This window comes from Perna viridis, chromosome 1 (genome assembly GCF_037379345.1).
Source record: "Perna viridis isolate PV_CMFRI_1.1 ecotype Kerala chromosome 1, ASM3737934v1, whole genome shotgun sequence".
NCBI lineage: Eukaryota > Metazoa > Mollusca > Bivalvia > Mytilida > Mytilidae > Perna > Perna viridis.
The window spans coordinates 32,923,607-32,948,266 of NC_142445.1; the positions used below are offsets into that span (position 1 = coordinate 32,923,607).

Here is a 24,660-nt window from a genome sequence, read left to right on the forward strand (position 1 = left end):
TATATATATATATATATATATATATATATATATATATATATATATATATATATATATATATATATTAGAAATTCTTATGAAACAAAAATACAATACCGGAATATAAAGGACTTCAAGGTTAATCTATCGGTACTGACTCAAAATTTCAACTTAATCTTGTATCTGTGATGCACAAAAATAGCTTTTATACTTTTAAAAAGTAAACCATTTAAAAACATAAGTTTTAGATTTCAAAATTGTTATTTTGAATTAAAGCTCAAGATAAGTTTTAGAATACAATATTTTGACAAAATTAATACTAGAATAAGTTGGAAATGGAATTTTTGGCATTTAGCTTTAATAATTGAAATACTTTTTAGGATAATAGGTTCTCACACAACACATTTTAGAATTAAGCTTTAATCATAATTTGCGATAAGGTTGCGTCACATATAATTAGCTCTTTGGTCCTTAAATAAACAAGTATGGTCATAGGACATTAAAGAATAAAAGGGTTTATTTTCTTATATATACACTTATGATAAGCTTTAACATCTTCAGATAATTAAGATAAAGGTGTTAAATTAAGGTAACAAGAAAGTGGAAAATGTTAGATTGACCAATGGTCAAAAAGGGCGTTAAGCAAAATTAATTAATAAACAAATATGATTGGTCAAGTTGCAGCTCTGGAGGTTTGCACGTGATCGTCCGAATCATGATCGGAGTCCGAAATTTCAAATCACTTGCGCTCCAGAGATCTGATAATAAAGAATACTGCAGCTTAGACCATCTTTATATTATTTAGGTAAGTTAAGTTTAGTTAGAAAATAACATGCATTCGTTTAGCTTTTCTGAATTTATGTTTCATGAATTTAAATTAAGTGAATAGAAATTAAAATTAAATTGAAACAATGCTTTGAAGTTAAGAAAAATGCAAGTACGTAGACTTTAAATTAATAAGTATTTTTTTGACTTGCAAAACAATGTTTTAGCAAAGTGATATCTTTAAATATAACAGTATAAACATTGATAAGTTGTAAATAAGTTTTATATAGTTAAATGTAGTTAGAAAATAATATAAAATTAAGTTGCAGTCAGTTACATTTCTGAGTTCAAATTGCTAGTAAAAGATTTCAGAAATTATGTACACGGTCTGTCCCAGACTTGAGTCATAGTTGTTACATATTGTAGTGATCTTAGGTTTAGGTTGACCCAAATCCTGGTCAGTCTGGAATCCCCCAGATGATGACACTGGTTTCCCCCTAATTAGGTACCAGCCTTCTAGCTCCAGACACTGACCAGACAAGACATGACATTTTGACAGTTCCTGCAATAATACAGATACTGGAGCCCTAGAAGCACCCTAAGTGACTGACTAGTAAGTAGTACCAGTTACTTCACTGGCGCTGCGACTTTCCACGAACTGTGGGGAGTCAACATAGAATATTTCAGATTTTCTGAAAATAGCCAGGAAAGTGCTGCCTGACCACATGGTCCAGCAGTGGCCATCTTTGTTCTGACCCCTTGTCAATGTTTGTAAAAGGAAAGGGACTTGGGTTTGGTCAAATGTGCTGGTGTTGGTGGATAAACATAGGCACAGCTGACATCTTTATATCATATTTTTCATTGTTGGTAATTTTTTCTTCTTTTTTTCCCCAATTTAACCAGGGAAATTGTTGGAAGGGACCTGGTGCAGTGGGACAGTAGGGCCTAGCCAGTTGGTTGATTTGGTAACTTGAAGGGGAATAATACTACCAACCCTTATTCAGTTATTGTTTTTATTTCTGTAAATATTTCTTCTCCTTTTTTTTCGATTTAATCAGGAAAATTGTTGGAAGTGACCTGGTGCTGTGGGACAGTAGGGCCTAGACAATTGGTTAAATCACTAGCTAGGGAGGGAATAATATAAATTGTAAACTACCTGTAATTTTATATGTAATTACACTGGAAGCCATCACATCAAGCCTTTCAAACTGTGCTTGTAACTACAGACACCAGCACAAGAATTTCACCTGTAATTAGCAGTCTAGGGGGCCAGTGTAAAAATCTGGTTTTCCTTAGAAAAAAAAGCAGACATGCATTACAAAATAAAAAAAACGAAAAATCAAGCCTTTGCCCATTTTTGCCCAATTTTAGGACTATTTTGGAAACCTGCAGATAATTTTTTTTATAGAAGAGGTTATAGCCATCAGCCACTTAGCGTAAGATGGGTACACAGGTAAGGATGAACTATTGCTCTTACGAGGAGCTTCTAGAACTCCAAGGTATAGGTAGAGCGTTAGCGGGACAAATTCTTGATTTGAGGGAAGAGAAGGGATCCCTGACTTTTCAAGACCTTGGTGAAATCCCTTACCTAAGGGTAACGCCCCAGTTAGTGGAAATGCTGAACTTTACCCCATATGAGGAGGAAAGTGAAGGGGATTTTATAGATGACCAGTGGGAGCTGGGGGGAAACCTTGAGCACCACCGGATTTAGAGGGGAGTTAGGTGATGAGGGAAAGTCTTGGTCAGATAGAACCCCTTCACCCCCAGAGTTAAGCGAGCTATCCCTAGATGATATTGGAGAGCATGATGGCGTTTTATGTAACCCCTGGCCCCGCATCACAGGCAACCCCATGGGCACACACCACCCCTGGCCCGAGATACCCCCACCAGAGACAAAGATCAGTGTCGCAAAGGTTGACGTATGACACCCCACTAGTGGAAGGTTATGGTAGGGGGAGAGAAGGTCAAGGATGGATACATTTGTTGGTACATGTAATAGGGGTTTCAACCGGAATAGGTCAAACCTTGAACATAATGAGGTGGAAACACCATCAGGTGGGAGGGGTCATTTCAAAGAGAGGTGGAGTGGTAGAGCAGGCCCGATTAAGGGGGAAACAGGGAGAGGTACAGGTAGGCCTTACGGAAGGAGGAACTGTAGGGACGAACCTTATAGAAAAAGTAGGGGAGACGTGTTTAGGGGTAGGCCCCAGGGTGTAAGAGCCCACAGGGATAAAACACCGTCGGGCAGAATAAGTGAGCGACCCTACCCAGGTCGTACAAGCTCAGCACCTATGGGTAGAGTTGATTGGGAACAGGATGAGAGAGGGAGGGGGAATGCCAAAGGTGTCACCATCCCAAAGGCCTTAAAATATGATGGGAAGTCTAACTGTCAAGCTTTTTATGCCAAGTTCTCCCGGTACTCAGAGGTGAATGAGTAGTCCCCACAGGAGTGCATGGACCAGTTGTGCTGGGCCCTGGAAGGGAAGGCCAGTGAGTATTACGCACATCTGGTGGAGCGCAACCACAATATGACTTTTGGTGATTTAGTCAGAAAGTTGGAAAAACGGTTTGGGTTTAAAGAAGTCCAAGAGACGGCCAAAGTGCAGTTCAATAATGCCCGACAAGCCCCAGAAGAGTCCCTTGAAGACTGGGCAGACACGGTTTTTAACCCTGGCGACTAAGGCATTCAGGTCTCTCCCAGATCCCCACATGTACCAGCAGGCAATTTTGAAACTCTGTCAGGGTGCTGCAGACAAAGAAGCAGGGAGCTATGCTTCCAATGTACGCCCCATAAGCATTGAGGAGGCAGTTGATAAGATGCGCTGGTTCCATTATAACCAACAAGCTGTATATGGTAGGGGGCCCAGAAGGGAAGTTAAAATGGTGGGTTCCGAACAAGGGTGGAGTAGCCACTCAGAGAGGGAAGAACCTCAAGTATGTGCAACTGCAGAGGGGGAGGAATGGCGAATCAGGCTCCCTGGAAATATGAAATTGAAGTGCTTGAAGGGAAAATTGAGGAGCTAAGGAGGCTGATTACTAATATGGCTAGCCAGTTCAGGCCTCCAGCATCTTGTAACCCATCCTCAAGCTCTAAGGGAGGAATGTTTTTTTCATTGCCAGCAAGAAGGCCACCATAAGAGGGAATTCCCAATTAGAAGGCCTGACTCCCCAAAGTCAAAGAATGTAAGTTTTTCAGAGAGGCCGTTAAACAGCAAGGGGTCGGTTCACGAGGCCTGAACTTGACCCCTGAATTAAAAGGTCTCATCAGTAAGAAAGCAGTTAGGGCAGACAGTGCACTAAGGGTGCAAGGGTCTACTTTAAAAAGGCAACCTAAACCGTGGGCTCATGTGTACAAGGGGAAGCAAGTTCCCCTAGAGTATTTTAGGACCCAACCTGGGGTAGAGCCTCAAACAATGGCCCAATTGGAATCAAACACAATGTTGGAAAATCCCCACCCTAGGTAAGTGTCTCCAGGGAGAGCTAGAGCCCAACAAGGCAGTCCTAGAGATACGGTAGGGAGGATCCATCTAAGGACCCCACTCCAAGGGGACCCAAGCTAGTCAAGTTGTGTCCGTTATTACAGCCCTTCACCGAAAAGAGGGGCGCGGGTGACTCGTTCTCCCAATCATGAACTAGCTAACACATCCAAATCTAGTCCAACCCATGGTAAGCAAAGCCCAGAATGTTTGCCTAACCTCATGCCCAGATATTTCCGATCATCTAGCCTGGTTGGCTATACATTATTATCACATGACATGAATATGGACAAGAGGCTACCCCAGGGGGGTCCGCATAATGCAACCTCAACTCCAGAAAAGGGCTACAAGTCTGAGAGTTCGGAATCAGGGACTGAGGAAACAGAGCCTGGTGAAATTGAAAATGTATCAGCCAGACATGTAGTTGGAGGGAATGTTTTAAGAATTCCTGTGAAGATCCAGGGTCAGGGGATGACAGCCATAGTGGACACTGCTCCGGCAGTCACTAATAATAAGGAAGTAGAAAAGTATTTCTTTGGAGCAACATCATGTAGGGACATTTCCAAATTACTTCTAGACAAACTCTATCATGAAAGCTGGATGAAAGGCCTTGAAGCCACTAAGATAGATGAACACACAAGAGATCCCTCAATGCCACCAAGTATTCCCATTCACAACATTAAGCAGTCCCATGGAAATGGTCTTATGTCAATCAAAGGTGACGAACACAGAGGAGATCCCCCTTGCCACCCAATATTCCCATTCACAACTGTGAGCAACCTTATAGAAAGATTCTAATGTCGATCAAGGGTAAAGAAAACACAGGGGATCCCCAAATGCAAACACATACTGGGATCACCAATCACATCCAACAAGGGTTCCATGTTAAGGGCCTTATGTCCATAAAGAATGATGAACACACAGGAGACCCTCCAGCAATGCCATTAGGTTTACCTAATCAGGGATTGGTGGTATCCAGGGAGAAAGGTCTAAAGCCCACCAAAGTAGATGAACACACAGGGGACCCCCAATATCACCTGAGATGTACAAGCAGGAAGGGGAGGAGGCTTTAAACACTCTCCAAAAATCAAGAACTGTAATCATTAGAAATGTGTTGTGTGAGAACAGTTCCAGATTCCAATGGCAAGGATTTAAGGTCATTTTGCAAACAGTGAAACAAGTGCCACACATTTCCAACAGTATGTTTAAACACTTTCATTCGTGTAATTTTTCACATACTGATCAAGTTATTGATTATCACTGTTCCCTAGCTTTGAAATTGGGTTTTACCATACCTGAGAAAGTCCCATTAAGTTATCAAATAGGGTGCAGAGGTCAGAATCTTTATTCAATGTGGGTGCGATCCTGGTTAAAACGAGTTACTCAGTCCTGGGATACAAAGTCCAGTGAGCAGTTCAACTACCCTCAGTTCTCAAACTGAGGCATTCACTTAAAGCCTCAAGAAATTGTAAATACCCCCATCATTGTGAACAGTCTGTATTGTTTTGTTGGTTTGTTGCATTCTGATTGAACCCAAAACTTTTCAGGTAAAAGGAAGGGGAGTGCTGTGCATAGGTTACTTGGAAGGCTAACAAACTGGTGTTAGGCATTTTCATGTACATTGCACGCGCATAAGGACTGCATTTCCTAGAGAGGGAATTGTATCATAGAAGTGTACTAATGTAGTTCAAAATACATGTATGTTACCCCCACAGTGGGAAGTAATGTCCTGTGGGTGTTATTTTTACTTTATGTTATATAAGGTAATTCGGATTTTCATGAGATATTTATTCTAGCAGTAATAGGTGGGGTGGGTTTTCCATATTTTAGTCCATGTTGGTTGCTGGTACCTAGTTGCTTCAGAATTGGTCCTAACTCACTGCACTTTTCCTTCATTTACTATCCTTGTCTGCAATAATTTTCATTGAAAGAGTGTCATGTCATGCTTTGATACTTTTCCCATGGCCAGTAAGGGGAGGGCCTTTGAATAAAACGGAGGGGAGTGTAGTGATCTTAGGTTTAGGTTGACCCAAATCCTGGTCAGTCTGGGGAATCCCCCAGATGATGACACTGGTTTCCCCCTAATTAGGTACCAGCCTTCTAGCTACAGACACTGACCAGACAAGACATGACATTTTGACAGTTCCTGCAATAATACAGATACTGGAGCCCTATGAGCACCCTAAGTGACTGACAAGTAAGTAGTACCAGTGACTTCAATATTAAAGGGAGATAATAATTGCAGTAAAACTGTATAAATAAATTTAAAGCAACATTTATTGAAAAATGCAGATTTTACTTTATTTGATAAGCAGCTTCTTAGCATTTGCTAACGGTGTTTTATCCCTGTGGGCTCTTACACCCTGGGGCCTACCCCTAAACACGTCTCCCCTACTTTTTCTATAAGGTTCGTCCCTACAGATATGTGAAAGTATGTTTTGCTAAAACAGAGGATTGCATAACTTAAAATATGCCATGAATCCAATGTCAGTTGAGGTATGTGATAAGATAGTCTTTTAATATGCATTTTGCAAATTCAGTTTCCATATAAAATAGGAAAATAAATGGATAAAGTTAGTACTAGGAGCAAGCGTAATTAATCAAGAGTTGGATATAGGCTTTTATTACTTTCAATATAGATTTTAAATCGTTGAAAAGTGGTGTAGACCTGAGTACCTTACCTGTATGTTTTATTTAACTATATGAATTGTGTGCTGTTGATATTTAGGATTATTATATGACTTGTGCTCCAGAGATCTGATAATAAAGAATACTGCAACTTAGACCATCTTTATATTTATGTAGAAATCACACAGAAAGAAAAGCAGCAACACACTAAGCAAGCAAAGCAGTACAAATTACTATAACAAGATCAACATTACGACAAAAGCTTGTTCCCCCAAAATACAGTCGTATCAAATTGGTGGAAGACCCTTAAGATGCCCGGTGGTACCAGGTCAACACGTCAGCTTCTGCAACAGGCAGAAATACAAGTGCATAATGAGGAGGATGACTCTACACAAGCTGTTCAAGTTAACCAGACAGAAGCTCCAATAGCACCTGAGATGTTGGAAGTCCAGAATGACACCAGAAGCAATAATCGGGTACATTTTCTTTTCATCCCTGAATCAATTAACAACATACAGAGGGGATAATATGCCTTCGCAGTGGACAGAGCAATTTGAAAGATGGTATACACTGCAAAATATAACGCCTTTGTTAGCTGCAAATACCTTGCCTTTTCATTTAAAAGATTCAGCGAAAACTTATTATGAAGGGCTGCCTGACACTACTAAACAAAATGTAAAACAGGTTCTTCGCCTGTTAGAGGTACGCTTTGAATCTGATGAAGATGATTTGTTCATTCAACAACAGGCTAAAGAAAGCGCGCTAGATTATATGGACAGGGTGATAATTAGGGCCAATGACCAACACATTCCTCTAAATTTAGTACTTAAAATTGTAAAAAAGGGATTTCATCCAAGTCTCAGAAATATTATAATTCAGAGAGACCCCAAATCTTTAGATGAACTAAAACATGCTGCAAGCATTGCAGAAAAATGTTTAGAAGCAAAATTAACTGCAGCATATGAACCAAGACCCCAACATGTGAATGCTCTTTCACAAAATGAAGTCATAACTTTACAAACTTCAATTGCAGAATTATCTTAGGTAAAATCTTTAGGCAGAGAAAATTATGAGCTGAAGCAAAAGTTTAGTCAGGGCAAATTTGACAATGAAAGATATCAGGGTCAAAACATTAACAGTAGTTCTTTCAATTCAGACCAAAGAAATTTTCAATCATCTAGCTCCTCCTGTACAACTTGTGGTATGAATAAGTGTAGTGGTAAAAAGGGAGAATGTTTTGTTAGAAATAAAACATGTCATAGGTGTAAGAGGCAAGGACATTTCATAAACAAATGTAGGGCTGTTAGGGATGTCAATGGAGAAACTATTAGGCAATAGGGAAATGCGCCCATTTTTAGGCACCAGTCTAGGAATGGCAAGAAACATAAGGTAAACTTAATCACACCAATGAACAAAAATAGAATCTCTTTAAAAAAGCTAGGCATAAATACAATAGGTCTTGTTGATACGGGTGCTGCCATCTCTTGTGCTTCAGAAAACTTCATAAATAAGCAAAATAAGTCAAATCTTAAATTGCATAAGTCTTTCTTTAAGCATATATATGATGTAGGTGGTGAGGGTCACAGTGTTAAAGGGGAAGTAACCTTACCTCTAGATTTTCAAGGCTTAATAATACCATACAAGTTTTATGTGGTTGCCGATTTACAGTATGGGTTATTCTTAAGGGATGATTTCCTTATAGAAAATAAGGCAAACATACACTATCCTTCACGCACTCTATATTTGCATGATGGCACATTTCAAGTAGCTATTATCACATTGCAAGACGCCAAAGCTAAATCCACTAAGCGAATTTGCATTCCTGCACAGGATAAAAGCACCATAAAAGCTACAAATACTAACAAGCTAGGAAAATTGCAAATTATTAACCCTACTGAACCAGCAATTGTGTTGCCAAAGCATAAAGAAATAGCAAATATACAAGAAGTATTATAGATTCTATACAAACATTATCAGATAACTTTGACAAAAGAGAGAAGATGATAGCCTCTCTTGATAAAAGTAAAGCAAATGCTAAAAGAAAAGGCAAAATTTGATTTGTCAAACTCTCAGCTATCAGCTGAAGAGCAAAAGAAGCTTATAGCATTTTTTTTTACAAAAGCATAGGAATGTTTTTGCGGCTGATTTATCTGAATTAGGCCAAACTGATGTTCATTTTCATCAGATAGACACAAGGGACCACCCTCCAATCCGTTTACCTACATATAGAACATGATATTATAAGACCTTCCACCTCCCCCTGGAATTCTCCAGTTGTTGTAGTTAAAAAGAAAGATTCCACATTCCGATTTTGTGTGGATTATAGGAAACTAAATTCAATCATGAAAGTCATGTCCCATCCTTTAGCACATATGAATGATGTTTTTGATGCAGTAGGAGAAGCAAAAGCTAAATATTTTAGTAGTTTAGATTATGCAAATGGGTTTTGGCAAATTCCTTTAGAAGAAGAGTCTACAAGACGCTCAGCTTTTGTCACTCATTCAGGTGTTTATGAGTGGCAGCGACTACCATTTGGATTATCCAATAGCACATCATGTTTCAACTGATGATAAATAAAGTTTTGCAAGATTTGCATTATAAAAATGTTTTGGTGTATGTAGATGACGTTTTAATATTTAGTAGGACTTTTGAAGAATATCTTACTCATTTAGGTGAAGTTTTTTGTAGGCTGAAGACAGCACATTTGACCTTGAAACCAAGTAAATGTAAATTTGGAATTGCCAAAGTTAACTATTTGGGACATGTGTTGTCAAGAGAAGGTGTAGAAGTAGATGATGCAAAAATTAGAATTGTGAAAGAATATCCACAGCCTAAAAACCAGCATGAAGTTTGTCACTTTCTTGGTTTAACAACTTACTATAGAAAATTTGTAAAAGACTATAACAAAATTACAGTACCCCTAAATCAGTTATTACATAAGAATGAAGAATTTAAATGGACTGAGTTGTGCAAGAATGCTTTTGAAACTTTAAAATTAGCACTTACTTCTGCCCCAATTTTAGCTTATGCTGACATGTCCAAACCTTTCATACTAAGTTGCAATGCCTCAGGGCATGCTATTGGCTATATTTTAGGACAATTAGATGATCAAAACAGAGAGCGAGTAATAAATTATGGGGGCCGTGCTTTAAAAACTGATGAAAAAAATGGACAATAAGTGAAAAAGAATGTCTAAGTGTATTGGAAGGGATCAAGTTGAATTTAGCATACTTGTCACATTCAAAATTTACTATTTATACTGATTACAAAAGTTTAGTTTGGCTTCACAAAGTAAAAGATACCAATGCAAAGTTAGGTCGTTGGGCTCTACAATTACAAAATTATACATTTGATGTTATATATAAGTAGGACAAAAATAACCAAAATGCAGATGCTATTTCTCGGTTATCATTTCCAATCACTGAAGAAAACCATTTGTCTATAAACGATGATTTTCCTCCTTCAATTATAAATGTGTTAAATGAAAAACAGGATGTTGAAAATACCAATAAAAAAATGGTTACTGAAGTACATTTTGAATATAATGATACTCCAATAGTGAGTGTAATTGAAAATGATAAACCCGGCAATCTTGATGACTTAGCAAATATATTCCACCAACTGGGGCACACATCCCAGTTGCTCTGTGGGCAGAGCGCCTTAGCCCTAGTGGAGGTGTTCACAAAGGTTTTAAAAGGACTTGTGCGGCTTTACAGCTAAAATACTATTGGCATGGTATGTACCAAAATGTGTATGATTATGTCATGTCATGTGACAAATGTCAAAGATCCAAAAGGCCAGTAAATAAACGTCCAGCTCCTTTGATACCCCTCCCGATAGCGGACATTTTTGAAAGATGGCACATGGATATTATCACAAATTTGCCTAAAACAACCCAGGGTAATCAGCACATTTTGCTTATTGTAGATAGTTTCTCAAGATGGAGTGAGGCATTTCCTTTACATTCTATGGAAGCACCATACATTGCTAGCATTTTGTACAAAGAAATATTTTGTCATTTTGGTGCTCCATCTTGTATTGTAAATGATAGAGGTGCTAATTTTATGTCCAAACTCATTCAAGCATTGTGTGAATTGTTCCATGTCAAAAAGTTTCATACAAGCTCATACCATCCTTAGTCAAACACAACCTGTGAGAGAATGAATAGCACAATAGCTCAGACATTACGCACATATTGTAGCAAAAACATGGTATTGTGCTAAACAGGACGTTTTTCCTTTTGTGTCAAAAAAGGAGGCCTTTCGTGCCAGTTTACTTTTCGATTTTCGTATTTAAATTGCGCCAGATGTTATTGATTCTTTTCACTAGAATACAGGTAAATTTATAATTCTTCATCTCTTTGGCACAAGTTATGTTTGTTTGTTTGTTGAGGTTTAACGTCCGAGGAACAATATTTCAGCTATATTCAGACAATGAACAAGAAATGGATGATCAAATGAACATGAAATGATGATGAAATGAAAAAAAGGATGGGACACAAGGACAATAGGGTCGACAAATTTAGATTGCCACTACAAAAAGGGGGGATGGGTACGATCGGGCAATTTAGTCTCCTGTGACGGAGCGTAAAGGTTCCTACTCCTATCGAATACCACAGCAGGGTTCTTTAACGTGCGAGGAACGTGACATCTGTTCCAACACGGTGCACCACTATTGTTTGCGGTCAGGTTTTCCGTCTTATAGCCTGACAACCCCAGCATGAAACATTCCAGGGGTACCCCATTCCACCACCTGGGACACACATCCCAGTTGCTCTGTGGGCAGAGCGCCTAGCCCCTGGCTAGGTTTCTGAGCACTATTCAGTCGCCTTTTACGACAAGCTTAGCGCTGCTGTAGGTCTATTCTCTTGACACCCGGACCTGCACGGGCCAGTATAGTTATGTAAATAAAAGTTAGTTAAATAATGTATATATAGACCCTGAATGATTTGGAAGATTTTTTCACAGAAAACACTGTCGAAAGTCTTAGGGCCGTTTCTGATGTATGTCAAGAGTCTATAGGAATATTTGTAACATTGTTTATTATTCTTTATGCTGATGATACGGCATTATAACCAGAGAGCGTAAATGATATGCAAGAGAGTTTGACATGGTTTTTGAAAGATACTGTGAGCGTTGGAAGTTAAGTATGAACACGAGTAAAACAAAAGTTGTGGTTTTCATTAAAAAGAAAACAATATTAAATCATAAAGTCAAACTTTACGGAAAAGATATTGATATTGTAAACACTTATTCATACTTAAGTGTGTTATATTGTTACAATGGAAGTTTTCACAAAGCAAAGAAAAGGTTGTGAAAGGCCCTTTATGCTTTGTACGCAAAAATAAAAAAAATAAGCATACCAATTGATTTACAGTTTAAACTTTATGACTCATTGATAAGTCCAATACTGTTATATGCATCTGAAGTTTTGGGTTTCGACAAAACAGATGAAATGGAAAGAATTCATTTATAGTTTTGTAAGAAAAAATTGAGAGTTCGAAATACCCCGCCTAACTATATGATATATGGAGAATTAGGTCGATTTCCTTTATTAATATCAAATGTAGAATGGTAATGTTTTGGAACAACCTTCTGCTCAACAATACAAAACTATGCTCAATCATATAACAAGTTATCTTAAAACTATATTCTTTAGAACCAGACAAATTCAAGTGGATTTCCCATGTTAAATTGATTTTGATGATACTGGATTATCGTTCATCTGGGATTCTGGGATAACCAGATACCATTAGAAAAACAAGTATTAAAGTCAATGCTTTCAGTACAATTGAAAGATCAGTTTATACAACAATGGCAGTCTAGCATGTCTAACGCAAATTGTGGCGACTACTATTCAAAATGTAGGACTAACTTTGGCCTAGAAAATTACCTGCCACGTTTACAACAAGCAGATAGACTGTTTATTTCTAAATTCAGATGCTCAAATTTGAAGATCCCTAGCTATTGAAACCGAGAGATGGACAGTAATCCCACGAGATGAACGAAATGCCAATTATGTAGAAATGCAACAGGCGATGAATTTCATTACCTGATCATTTGTCTGAAAAGAGAAATTCTAGAATTTAGTCAAAATATATATGCCTAGTTATTATTTACAATTTATGAACAAAAGTTTATTAATCTATTAAAACTATGTCATACTGAAAAGACCTCGCTCATTTCATAAAAATATTTTAAAGTTTTCTGTGATGTACTTTTATGTATTTGTAAAAACTGTAAATGTATTGAGTGTGGTTTATCAAACAGTTGTTTGTCGTGACTATGTTTGAATGTGTATATGTCCTCTTGTATACCTGTGTGTCTGAGTATTCTCCTACTTAGATACACATCAAACAATTACACCAGACACAATTAAAAGATGCTGTTTATTCAGTAAATCTTTTATAACATGTCAATTTAATTAACTGGTAACACAAATTAACTCAATAACAGAAAGGAATGCATAAGTAAAATAATGAAAAACCCTAGTTTGATAAAGACTGTAAACAAGTCAGTCAAAAGTTTAGAAAGTTTAAAAAGAAGTTTAAGAAAATTGGTAGTACTGAAAGCAGGAATGATTTCATTGCTGCCGAAAAGGACTATAAAAGAGTTTTTTTAGATAAATTATCAAGTTACAGCATCATCTACATGATTCAAAGCATTTTTGGAAGATTCTTAAACGTAACAAGAAACAGAAGAAACCTAACATCGAGATTGAAACCTTATGCGAATTTTTTAAAGAACTTAATCTCACGAGTACCGATGAAAAGCGAGTACCTTTTCTGAATATGATATTCCCGTAGACATAAATGAGCAAATCAACGGATATATATCTCAAGGTGAAATCTGAAATGTATAAGAAATTAAAAAAATGATAAAGCTTGTGGCCAAGACCAAATAGTAAATGAATACATAAAATCTGATATCCTTGAAAGAGTTAATCTAAAATTTTATAAGTTACACCTAAACTTATAATCTAAAAAACCTAAAATGTACTCTGAAACGGCGACTGCAAGACCAATATATACAAAATTGGCACGCAACTATTTTCGAGTCGAGTAAAGCGATTAACTATAGAATTTTAGAAAACCCACGTTGGACGAATGTTGATAGAAAAAACAGGACTTGTAATTTCTGTAATACGAGGAACTTTGGTGATGAATACAATTTTATCATTGAATGCCCAGTATTTCCTGAGCAAAGAAAGAAATTTATACCAGTGTCATTATCAAATATGCAGCACACTTAAATTCTCACAGTTAATATCGTGTACTAAGCAATCGCTGTTGAGGAAACTGTAAATTAATATCATGTTTGAATAAGAATATTGTTACTCCAGGCTGAAGGACTATGTAGCCACTCGGCGGGTGTTTCTAGAGAAGCAGATGACGCTTACCCTACCGGTGTATCTGGTCCATGCTCCCAGTTTTTAGTGGAGTCCGAGTTGCTCATTTGCTTTTACTATTTTGTATGTATGATTGTAGTTACTTTATGTTCTTTGTTTTTTTTTATATAGAAGTTCAGTTTGTCCCCGCTCGAATGTTAAGATTCTATATAGATTCTGTTTGTCACCGTGTCACCGCGTAACCGCAGTATTTCATAAAATGTTAGAAAACTCTGTTTGTCCCCAGTGTCCCCGCTCCAATGTTAAGATTCTATATAAATTCTGTTTGTCATCGCGTAACCGCTCTAATTTGTTAAATTTTCAAACAGTCCCGTTTTAAGTAAAAAGTATCGTAAGGAAAGAGAGGAGTACTGCAATACCTTACGGATGCAATGACAACATCAAAAGTATAGGAAACCTTTCAAGCCAATATAACAATAGCATAAATGTGATGAATTTATTTGACAAAAATTCAAGACGGGAAAGGAGTCATGGCCATCGCCTCTATTCGTCACCTAAGTTACATGATGTATCCATAGATGGTCTCCTTCCTTTCATACAAAAACCTCTTGGACTTCATCACATTAGAACCAAACTTAATTCTATACCTCTCACTCTACTACACTCCCTTTACAAAACAAGTCTTAACACTCTTGTTTCTGACCCCACCTCATCATTATACATACTTGTTGCCATCATTTTGGATATTGGTTTCCACCGACTCTTTCAACCATTTTGTGTGAAAAGTCAAGATGAAGAAAAACAATCATGTCTTCAACTACCGTTTGTCAACAAAGGTATAGATGTAATTAATTTGGCTATCATCCTCCATAATAAAAACGTTACCAACAAAATTCCCCCATACAAATATATAGTTCTTGGTAGTGATTCCTCATAATTTGTAGGAAGTAATTCCAAATCATCTTCCAAATATACAAAGGAAGATGTTTACAAAATGCTGGAATTTTTAATTGACAACATATTTGTCCAGTGTGGTGGACGTGTTTTTCAACAAACGGTCGGCATTCCAATGGGAACAAAGTGTGCCCCTTTACTTGCTGACCTATTCCTTCACTCTTATGAGGCTGACTTTATAGCTGATCTGATCAGAAAGAAAGAATATCGTTTGGCTACATCCTTTGATCTCAGTTTCCGCTATATATATGAGGTATTATCTTTAAACAATCCTAATTTCGGGGATTTGATACATCGCATCTACCCAAAAGGACTTGAGATAAAGGATACTACAGACGCTGTGAAGTCGGCCTCATATCTTGACCTACACTTAGAAATCGCTGGCAAAGTTTTATTGTCGTCATCATGAACTCGTGGATCGTTATGGTGTATCCATCTGCACCATGAAAACGAGTGAAAGTGTCATCGTTTTCCTTTCCTCGTTTGTCTACCCCGGAGTTGACTTTTTATGAGCAACTCGGCGGGTGTTTTTAGAAAAGCCGAGGACGCTTTCCCTACCTGTGCACCTGGTCCATGCTCACAGATTTTAATGGAGTCCGAGTTGCTCATTTGCTTTTGTTACTTTGTATGTATGATTTTAGTTACTTTATGTTCTTTGTTGTGTATGTCTGTTTTCCATGTCTGGTCTTTGTCTCTGGATTACATTCTTTTGATTACCGCTATAACGTTGGTTGCCTTGATTACTCTTTCTTAAGGCTCTGTTTGTAACCGTTCTTGGTTACGCTCATCCCTTATTGCATTACATGTCACCGTTGACAGAAAGCGTGCCAACTAAATTCACAGCCGAAATCAGGACATTGAGAACCAATGACGTAGCACTTACATAAATGGTAGGTGGGTGTTACTTCCAGTTTTCATTTATGCATATTAATTAGGTCGTCGGGATAACCCAAATAATCCATTCTGACTTTATTTATCGCTAACCTGACGAGAAAACGTTTGTTTATCCTCGTATCTAAACATACCATAGTTTTCATAAATATAAACGTTTAAAAAATGATATTTTTGTTTCACGTCTCCTTTAAGTTACAGTTTAATCTAGATCACCATCTAGACACATCCCAATCGTGAATGAAGAAATTCGAGTGACAATTCAATAATGTAATGATTGCTGTCTCGCATGCGAGACGGGATAAATAATTGAAAGCGAAACACGGAGAACCAGTCGCTTTACATGGGTGACAGTCAAGGAAATAACATCTGCTGATTGGGTAAGTCGCTAGTTTGGCTGAAATGAGGATGAGAATCCGCACTCGGCACGGGATGGCGGCTCTTAAACTAGGTAAACCCGAACAATAGAAAAGATAAGAAGACAGAAAAAAATTAATATTCTTAAGAGATGAATATAATTGAGAATAACTTAGATAAACATAACTATCTTGCGTGTGTTTAAAAATATTTTCGATGAAAAGTATAGTTCGTGTTATGGAAATATGTGGAATCTACCGAAAATGCACGATTATACAGCTACATTTCTCGCGCTTTTCCTTACATTGCGCGTCAACTGAGCGAGGGAAGAGATCTTGACAGAGAAAACGCTTGATACAGCAGATGTTCGTTTCATCTCTTACTAACTGCTGCTGAACAGGCCTTTCAAAATTCTCCGACATAATCCCAACCAAACGTCGTTTTACAATCGAATAATGAAGGACACTTTAAACTGGATATAATTCTTTGAACACAAATACTAATTTAGATTTCCCATTGTCATATTTGCTGAGGTAAACATTTGTATCTTCACACTAACACAATTAGCCCAACATATTAGTTTAGTAAGTAACCTGTGAAGTTGTATATTTACTTTACTACTTTTACTAGGAGGAATTTCGTTCAGGAGATCTACTATAACAAAAGAAAAATAAGCTATCCTTTGTTATTACTTCATTAATCCATTCATTTCTTCACTTGATCAATTTAATTTTGGTTTTTGACAACTATAATAACATTGTCATCTTCAATTACATAGCAAGGATGTAATCAACAGCAATCTTGTTTTAAATATCGCAAACGTCAATATACTAATATAAAGCTAAGAGACGGCTAGCTTTTTGTAAAAACTATTACTTATAATATGGCAAGCCATTGTAGAATTTTTTGCCTTTTTATTAATATCAATAAATCATTTATTGATATCAATAAATGAATTATTGATACTAAAGATGAATCATTAATATCAATAAATGGTCATTTATTGATATCAATAAATATAACATATTTATTCACACGTCAATAAATAAATATTGATATCAATAAAGGATTAAACAGCACGTTAATAAACATTTATCAACATGTTTATAATTAATTAATGATATCACTAAATTGTACGATTTATCAACATTTTAATAAATATTTATGTTCTTTGTTGTGTATGTCTGTTTTCCATGTCTGGTCTTTGTCCCTGGGTTGCGTTCTTTTGGTTGCCGCTGTAACCTTGGTTCCCTTGGTTACTCTTATTAACACGTTATTAAATCATTTATTGATATCAATAAATGGATGAATTATTAAGTAGTTGATAAAGTGGGTGCCACTGTAAGTGGTTTAATCATGGTCAGAAAAGTGTTTGTAATAGCTTATTGGATTTTACCCAGCATGCATAATCTGGAATAAGATTTAATAACACGTGAACTAATAATTATTTACATGTTAATAATTCGTTCAATTTATTGATATCAATAAATGATTTATCAACATGTTACTAATTCATCTATTTATTGATATCAATAAATCATTTATACACTTGTTGATGAATATTTATAAACATGTTATTAAATGTTTATTAACACGTTGATAAATATTTATTAACGTGTTATTAAATATTTATTAATATCAATAAATGAGGAATAAATTCCACATCGGCTTAATATATTATAACAATTTTATAGTTAAAATTCTATTATTGTTTCCATTATGTAATAAAAATAAGCCCGGGCGTTTTTTATTATCTTCCGTGTGCTAATTTGCTTAGGACGCTCTCAGACGCATCCGGGCGCTTTTTAGTACGACCGTGATAAAAAAAATGATTTTTTTTTTTCTTTATTCTAAGCACAGGCACTTGGGGACAATTTGTGGTTTCTCGGTATTTTTCTTCGAAACCCGCGTATTTTATAGTGTTCCCTCCTATTTGGCAACATACACATATTAGAGATAGAGGGAAAATGTCAGAGATGGTAAAACAGGCTAAAAACAGGTCAGACATGCGTATAATGGCCCAGTATGAGGGAACACTATAAAATACACGGGTTTCGAGGAAAAATACCGAGAAATCACAAATTGTCCCCAAGCGCCTGTGTGGAAAACGGGCAGGATTCGAGGTACAAAACTTAGTAATCCAAATTTCCTCTTCCCCAGCTACCTTTCTCTTATATAGCCCCTGATCAATAATTGAGATATTTATGTCGGGTTGCTCATTGTAACAGGAGGGATTTTCGAACGTCTGGAGAGCGAGCTGTCAAACCACACATTTTCTTCTGTATAGTTTCAATCTCTAGTCTCTACAAAGTTTCTTCTCCAGTTACTACGATATGCTTTAACAACTCTCAACTCCAGGGAAATATTTACCTTGCAACCCCTTGTTAACATATGATTGTTCGGATTCAGGGGCGGGGACGTGGCGGGCGTGTGCCACCCCCTTTATTGACTTTAACATTTGCAAAGCATGGGTTATCATGGGTAGATTTAGGCAGTGTTAGGTTGAAACTTCTCGCTAATATTACCTCAAAAGATATCTACATTGCACCCACTCTAGAAGGAGTAATCAAGGGAACCAAGGTTACAGCGGTAATCAAACGAATGTAATCCAGTGACAAAGACCAGACATGGAAAACAGACATACACAACAAAGAACATAAAGTAACTAAAATCATACATACAAAGTAACAAAAGTAAATGAGCAACTCGGACTCCACTAAAAACTGGGAGCATGGACCAGGTGCACAGGTAGGGAAAGCGTCCTCGGCTTTTCTAAAAATACCCGCCGAGTACCTCATAAAAAGTCAAGTCCGGGGTAGACAAACGAGGAAAGGAAAACTATGACCTGTTGAATAAGTCAGTTTTCATGGTGCAGATGGATACACCATAACGATCCACGAGTTCATGATGACGACCATAAAACTTCTGTAGTGATGACTTCAATCTTGTAGCAACATAACCCTGTTCCAGAAGCCTATGTGTTAGAGTTCTAGCGCGATACAGAAAGTCTGCACAGTTTCAGCAAACTCTGGCATAATGTACGAGTTGTGATATGAACACTCCATACGCAGGTGCTGAAGGGATGTTGCCACAGATGAATGAAAGTTGACAATTCTGAATGAAAAGTCGTCATGTTTGTCGTAAAGTTTGGTAAATAGTTTTCCTTCACCATCAATTTCGAATTGTAGTTCAAGATATGAGGCTGACTTCATAGTGTCTTTAGTATCCTTTATCTCAAGTTCTTTTGGGTAGATGCGATGTATCAAATTCCCGAAATTAGGATTGTTTAAAGATAATACATCATCTATATAGCGGAAACTGTGATTAAAGGATCTAACTAAACGATATTCTTCTGTCTGATCAGATCAGCTATGAAGTCAGCCTCATAAGAGTGAAGGAATAGGTCAGCACAATTTGTCCCCATTGGAATGCCGACCATTTGTTTAAAAACATGTCCACCACACTGGACAAATATGTTGTCGATTAAAAATTCCAGCATTTTGCTAACATCTTCCTCTGTATGTTTGGAAGATGATTTGGAATTATTTCTTACAAAGTATGAGGAATCACTACCAAGAACTATATATTTGTATCTTGGTGTACCATCTTTTATTGGAAAAACAACGATGTATAATGTTTTTAAGTCGGGATTTTAACTGAGTATGGGGAGTAGAAGTATACAGTGTTGAAAAATCATAGGTTTTAAAGCTATTATTTTCAGATAACAGTCTTGAACTAATTGTCTCCAAAAGATCTTCCGAATTTTTAAGGATCCACATTGAATTAATACCACTATGGGAGTAACAAGTGTTGTGGTAGCACTGCAGACCCTCTTCAAGAAGAATATTTCAAAAATTTAATCTAAAAAATTTTTAACTGTGCGCCCCCTAATCTAAAATCCTTGATCCACTCCTGGGATTCAAACACTGGGGCCTGAGGGTACAAAGACGTAGGTCCCAGTGTTGCACAGGGCTAAATAAGACAAAGAAAAGTTGCGACAACTAATAAAATATAAAATGATGCTATGGAAATACCAGTTCAAATAATACTATTCAATTTCAATGATGTCTGTTAAAGACATGCACAGTAGTAGTATGTCTGAAGAGACATTTGTAGAACAAAATAGGCTTAGTCTGTGTAGTCCTTAGTCTGAAAAGACAGGTGCCTAAAGTGAAATTGGCTCGTGTGATAAAAGCACTGCATCCCTGTCTGAAAAAAAAAACCCCAGATATCTAAGCACTCGTGGCTCTTAATAAAAAGCACTACTCTCTGTTTGATAAAAAACAAAGTATCACAGATGAATTTAACATAACCATTAAATTCAATGTGAACATATCAAATGGTAGCATGCCATATTTTAACTGCAAAGTTATAATCAGTACAATATGATATAATTATCAAAACATTTCTGAACTTATAAAAAATATAAAACAATGTTCATAAAAATCTATATCACAATTAAAATATCCATAATTATCACATGTACTGTTCATATGATTAGTTCAGTACCACTAAGGCAGGTAACTCTGTCTAGCTGTTGGCTTTCACTGCCACATTATTATAGTACCGTATTTGAATTTGTACGGACTGTTAGTCACCCAATTTATATGTCAGCATCTTGACTGTAAACAAAATCAAAAATCTGTATCAAAACATCAAGAATAAACTTAAAATGTGGGCTGTGTGTTACAGAACTAAATGGGTTGGATACCTGCCAACTTACACAGCAGGGGCGGATCCAGACACTTTGCAAAGGAGAAGTGCTGGGGTTCCTCAGAAGATGGGGTGCTAGCTAGGACATTATTTGCCATTTTTAGTCGATTTTACACATGAAAATGACAAATTTTCCTAAGTAAAGGAGGGGTGCCAACCCCCTGCACCCTACCCCTGGATTCACCACTGCACAGACACAATTTTGACTATTTGTCTAGTTCTGCCCCAATTTTTAATGTCACCCAAGCATTACCTCAGGGAAGTGTACATGTATATTGATCATGCTCACTAGCTTACAACAAAAGGGTCTATTCTCCCTTTTCCCACTTTATGGAAATCAGGTAATTACTATATTTCAGGAATGTTTCTAATTACAAAATAACCTGGTTAGCAGCAGATGACACTTATAAAACGCTAAGCCATTTATAGAAAGAGTAAACTGGCCCAAACCAGCTTATTAAGTATAACCTGTTCAAAACTTGAAAACATTTCTCATAATTTAATTTTTGATGGATATTAATAATTGATTCGTAATAAAAGGGTTATTTTGTTTGGAATTATTTAAATCGTGGTGTGCAGATCAATCGATGTTAATGACATCTTGGTACCAAGCCATGTTATACAAGATGAACTGGTTTGCTCAAGGAGAACCAACCAATCAGAAAGATTGTAAGAAATCAAATTGAATATAAAGGGAAGAGAAAGTTTCAAATGGGAAGATTTGTGTAGACAAAGATGTATGCTGAATAAAAATTATTATTAAATTGTAATTTTATTATTATTCCTACCTACCTAGTCCTTGTTGCACATTAGCAAGGATTAGCCTTTTCCACTCTATCCTTTGCTTTCTTTTCCATCTCACTCCAGGTTATTCCCACATCCTTCATTTCTGTCTCTATGATTCGCCTCCAGTTGGTCTTGGAGTGACCCTGTTTCATGTAAACTTCTGGACTTCATCTGAGAGACACCTTTGTGATGTTTTTAGTTGGTTTCCTCAGAACATGCCCAATCTATCAACATAGATATTTCTAAAGTATAGTGCAAATGTCTGAGTAGTTGGTTCTCTTGTGCAAATTTTTGTTTGTAATTTTTTGCAGGCCAAGAAATTTCTTAGGCATCTGTAATGAAAACTAGTGAGTTTGTTGATGTCTCTCTTGGTCATCCTCCAACATTCATCTCCATACAACGGTACTGATAGAAAACAACTGTTGTATAGCCTGGTCTTTGTGTTCCTATTTATGCTGGTGGACTTTCATACACTCTGAATCTTAAAGAGCTCTTGCTTTCTCTAATCTTGCATTGATGTCCTCTTCCACACTACCATCAGTTGTAACAATGCTTCCAAAATATGTGAAGGATCTTGTATTCACTTGTCTTTTACCATCCAATTGTATCCTGTGTGGATGTTTCATATTCAGTAACATGACTTCAGTTTTGTTCAACTTGATCTTCAGTCTGATTGTGCTGGCATTGTGTTGTAGTTTTGATGTCTTATCTTACATATTTTCTTCAAGATGTGACAATAAGGCAAGGTTATCTATTCAAGATCTTCCAGATGAGAAAAGAGGGTCCACCTGATGCCAGTGTTATTTCTATTAAGGATTGATTGCATTACCCAGTCAATGGCTATTATAAAAAGAAGGGATGACATCACACACACAGTGCTCTTCTTTAGGCACTACTAGTCAAGACGCTGGGGCTGGTAAATTTTGATTCAGGCTAGTGAAATGATGGGTACTTTTCTTGTTTCGGGCTTGTTGAATCCTATATACTCCTGTAGTATTCAGGCTAGTTTGAAGGAAAGGACTGCACACAGCCTTGTCTGACTCCAGATTTAACAAGGAAGCTTGTATCTGATGCTTTGCCTACTGTCTATTTGAGCTCAGAGTAGAAAGCTTTTATTAATTTAACTACCTTAGATGGTATCCCATAATACCTTAAGATCTCTATGGATACTATCAAAGCCTTCTCAAAATCTACGAAAATAATGATTAACTGCCTCTGCCATTCCGTGCATTACTCTATAATGTTTCTAAATATAAACACAATGTGGTTATTGTAAGGCTGTTTTTAAATATTTCTGCTGGTAGCTGATGCTTTGTTGTTTTTAAGAGTCATGATTGCTTCTGCTATCTCCATTTTTGGTGGTTTTTCTGTATTTATTTCTAAGTCAGTATCTGCTTCCAATATTTCTGCCAGTTTGATGGGGTCTGGTCTGTTTACAGCTTCTTCAAATATTCATTTCATAATTTTATTATTTTACCCTCGCAAACAAAGTTAGGGAGGTGTATATGTTTCACGCTGTCTGTATGTCTGTCCAAATCATTTTGTTGTCACTTGCATTATTGTTATGTAACTTTGTGGGATGTAATATAACCAAATGGAGATGTGCATACTGTCAGGAATTTATGTTGGGGAAAAATGGTAAAAATGACAGCTGTTGGATTGTACAACTTGCAAGATTGTTATAAAACTCAATGGGGTTTTAGATTACCATATGGGGATGTTCATATTGTCAGAAATTAGTCATATTCTGTTATTGTGTTCTCAACAAAAGTAAAGTGAGTCAAAAGTATTAAGTCTATCAACCATAAAAATTGTGTCTAATATGAATATTATGTCCAGATTGGTCCCCTAATGCACAGGGTTCAACAGGCTGGGGGATTATTAGTCTAGTTAGGGGCAATGTCTAGTTGCTGTTAGATTGTGGTTGGTTAAAAAAGAGTACTTTGAAGAAAAAAAACACACAAAAAAAAACCCATCATGATTTGCATTTGTATTATTAACCCTTTCCAGGTGAACAATGCCTCAAGGCATTGCCACGCTTGTGCCTGATGATGTTTCAAGTCATTGGCTGGTAGACATCAGATGATGCCTGTATGCATTCTTTCACATGAAGAAACAATGGTGGAAAGACAAATCCCAAATTCTCATTAGTTCTTGAAATGTGCCCAAACTTAATGTAAGTCATAAGTATTGTGGTTTGGTTTATGATTCTTCTAGTTTTACGTTGATCAGGGAATAGATACAGATGGTTTTATTCATATGATTTTACTATTTTTATTTTGAAATAATGGACCTCATGTTTTCTTCTGGTCACTGAACATCACCAATCTTTTATAGCAAACAATTTCACAAAACATGTTAGTTGATGTGAAACGTTGAGTTTAAGTGATTTGTTAGATTATCTGATTGAAGACAATTCTTTTTTTTTATTTCATTACTTTTACTGTGCTTTTCTTTAAAATACACTAATCTCATTGGATACTGTAAATTGGGATATTTTGGCGTTGGGTTATTTTGGCAGTTTTCTGACAAAACATGTATGATTAAATTTGGTGTGTTATATTTTGGCCTCTGCAATAGCACGATAGAGTATGCGGTTCGAGCAGGGAAGCTTCCCATGTGATAGTCCAATAGAGTACAGGACTTGTGCAGGGAAGCCTTTCATCAGAGTGAAAACAATCCATCTAATACTACCAGTGACTGATTAATTTCTTAAGTTTATCTTGATAAAATAAATAATAATGATACATATATTTAAAATCTT

General features: G+C 36.7%; 1 protein-coding gene across 3 annotated transcripts in view; it reads left to right on the forward strand.

Moving 5' to 3' along the window:
* The first annotated feature begins 18,299 nt into the window (after positions 1-18,299).
* The window catches only part of LOC148628432 (centromere protein P-like), a 61,035-nt gene continuing 54,674 nt past the window's right edge, over positions 18,300-24,660 (forward strand). Inside the window, exons 1-2 of one of the 3 annotated variants that reach the window (XM_088587504.1) lie at positions 18,394-18,520; positions 23,907-24,072. The gene's annotated coding sequence lies outside the window, so the exon portion shown is untranslated. Of the gene's footprint in view, positions 18,521-23,906; positions 24,073-24,660 lie in introns of all 3 variants that reach the window. The other 2 variants (XM_088587512.1, XM_088587497.1) reach the window with 2 other exon arrangements.